The sequence below is a fragment of the Bubalus bubalis genome, chromosome 5 (assembly GCF_019923935.1).
Source record: "Bubalus bubalis isolate 160015118507 breed Murrah chromosome 5, NDDB_SH_1, whole genome shotgun sequence".
In the NCBI taxonomy this organism is placed as follows: Eukaryota; Metazoa; Chordata; class Mammalia; order Artiodactyla; family Bovidae; genus Bubalus; species Bubalus bubalis.
The window spans coordinates 42,466,642-42,469,731 of record NC_059161.1 but is presented as its reverse complement, the minus strand read 5'-3'; the positions used below and the strand labels follow the sequence as shown (position 1 = coordinate 42,469,731).

The 3,090-nt window shown below is 38.3% G+C and overlaps 1 pseudogene; it reads left to right on the top strand.

The window, feature by feature from the left end:
• The first annotated feature begins 244 nt into the window (after positions 1–244).
• On the top strand, positions 245–2,028 carry LOC102411361 (annotated as a pseudogene).
• The last annotated feature ends 1,062 nt before the right edge of the window (positions 2,029–3,090 follow it).

The window sequence follows — 3,090 nt, the reverse complement described above, 5'->3', positions numbered from 1 at the left end:
GTTGTGCTAAACTAAGTGTTGGAAGTCTATTGAATAGCTAAGTCATATCCAAATAAAATTAGAACTTGAAGCATTTACTACCAAACACTGATTACCTCTTACAGAGAAACTAAGGAGATTTGGGATTAAAAATAAATGATATTTGGTGCCATCCTAAAATGTTCTAAGAAAACACAGATTTTAGAAATTATCACTGATATTTATGCTCACCAATTTATAAAATGCTCATATAAAAGTCAGTTCTGGCAGTTCCAGTTAGGCGGCAGAGTTTGTTTACGTTGCTCTCAGATCTAGCAGTTGCATACCCCAGCTCAGCCTCCAAAATGGGGAAATCCTTCGCCAATTTCATGTGCAAGAAGGACTTTCATCCTACTTCCAAGTCCAACATCAAAAAAGTTTGGATGGCAGAACAGAAAATATCATATGATAAGAAGAAGCAAGAAGAGTTAATGCAATGATATCTAAAAGAACAAGAATCATATGATAATAGATTGCTAATGGGAGATGAATGTGTAAAAAATGGCCTTAATTTCATGTATGAGGCTCCACCAGGGGCTAAAAAAGAAAACAAAGAGAAAGAAGAAACAGAAGGAGAGACCGAATACAAATTTGAATGGCAGAAAGGGGCCCCACGAGAAAAATATGCCAAAGATGACACGAACATCAGAGATCAGCCCTTTGGTATTCAGGTTTGAAATGTAAAATGCATTAAATGTCACAAATGGGGTCATGTCAACACAGATTGAGAATGTCCTTTGTTTGGTCTTTCTGGAATTAATGCAAGTTCAGTTCCCACTGATGGCTCAGGGCCATCGATGCACCCCTCGGAGCTAATAGCGGAGATGAGAAACAGTGGGTTTGCGCTGAAACGAAATGTACTGGGGAGAAACTTGACCGCAAATGATCCATCACAGGAATATGTTGCAAACGAGGGTGAAGAAGATCCAGAAGTTGAATTTTTAAAGTCACTAACAACCAAACAAAAACAGAAACTCCTCAGGAAATTAGATCGACTTGAGAAGAAAAAAAAGAAAGAAAAAGAAAAAGAAAAAAGATAGAAAAAAGAAAAAGCTTCAGAAGAGCAGAAGTAAACACAAAAAACATAAAAACAAGCCCTCCCCGCCCTCCTCCTCCTCCTCCTCCTCCTCCTCCCCCTCCTCCTCCTCCTCCTCCCCGTCCCCACTGTCGTCCTCCTCCTCTAGTGACAGTTCAGAAAGCAGCAGTGAGAGCGACGGCAAAGGGACAAAAATACAGAAGAAGAGAAGAGAGAAAAACAAGCGTTCAGGGCATAACAACAGTGATTCTGAAGAGACAGGCAAGTCTAAGAAGAGAAAACGAGATGAGGAACGCTCTTGCAGTCACAGTAACAAGGAAAAGCCTAAGTTTTTAAAACAAGAGAGTTCTGGGGAGAATAGCAAACGGAGCCATTCTGATTCTGACAGAAAGCCCAGAAGCCATGACCAGAGTCCAGGGAAGAGAGGATCTGGAAGAAAGGAGAGGAGCAGCAGGAGCCAGAGCAGGGATGAGAGGAGCAGGAGAAGCCGGAGCAGAAGTCACGGTAGTTACAAGCCAAGAGAAATAAGGAAACGGCCACGGCGCAGTCCAAGTGAAGATCAGGACAGAAGAAATGACGCCAGATGCCATGGCGCGGATACGTACAGAGGAGGGCAAGTGCACAGAGAGCATTATCGGGAGATAAGCATACTGGAGTGACCGCAAAAGAATGGAGCAGAGGTAGAGAACAGAGAGACTTCCATGCGACGATAAACTGCAAAGAAAAACATCTCCACTTTTTTCTCGAATACCTTTAGCAAGGGCTAAATTGTATACTGTTGTCTTTCTAGTAAGAAGCTCTATTTTAATTTTTCATCTCTGTAAACTGTTACATCAAGTACAAAACTACATGAATCCCATAAGAATAAACTTTGCAAATATTTGTAAGTAATCTATTTGGAGGCTGTAAAAACATATTCTGTTGACAAATGTTTCTTGTACCCTATACTGAAATAAAAACCCCTTATTACTCTGTGACATTTTCATCATTAAAAGAATGACAGTACCAAAAAAAAAAAAAAAAAAAGTCAGTTCTTGGTTCCTTAAGGGAAGTAGGAAGTGTGTTTTTGGTTAAAAAAAAAAAAGGTATGAGGAATGAAATTGCATTTTATGAAGGGAAAAGGAAGTAAGCCTGACTTACAGGTAGCTTTTTAGGATGGAAGAAAACAATAATGAATACAGAAAGTGATAAGGTTTGTGAAAATTGAACCACGAGGAAAGAGTTTTCTATATGGTTAGGACTAAATTTAAAATAAAGTTAATTAAGTTTATCTTTTAAGTAAGCTGGTGCAAACACTTGAATTTAGCTTTTCTTTCTGTTAAGAGGACACCTTTTATTCAGATATTGAACTACCTTTGATAATAGATTTGTTTCTTTATCTATTAAATGATCTGTTCTGAAATCCCTTATTGTTACTGTGGCTAAGTGAATAGCATTGTTTCACAATGGCCTATAATCCTATCTGACTGAGTGTTCTAAAACTTTTTGATGTTTGTTGACAAAGCTTCCTAAATCATCCTAATGAAGATTTCTAGCTAACTTTGGGATGCTTCAGAGGGCCCCTGGAACATCCCAAAGAGAGATATTACACTAATTAGGTTCATTTTGTATACAGAATTACATGGGATGTATTGTCAAGTGAGTAACAAGTCTCAGGTTATATTGCATGGTAAATGTTACTAATATTGATATCCTAGAAACTATATGGAGTGCCTAAAATTTTGATATGCTTGGATAAAATGTTATCAGGCATAATTCTAGCTACTATCTCAAAATATTGTCATAGCACTAACCAAGTTTTGCAAAAATGCTTCCACTTCAAGATGTATAAAAAGGAGTTTTGGATAAATATCAGTTTCTGAACTGGGTAAAGATTCTTTTTTTTTTTATTTATTTTAATTGGAGGCTAATTACTTTACAATATTGTGGTGGTTTTTGCCATACATTCACATGAATCAGCCATGGGTGTACATGTGTTCCCCACCCTGACCCTCCCCATCCCATCCCTTAAGGTCATCCCAGTGCACCAGCCCTGA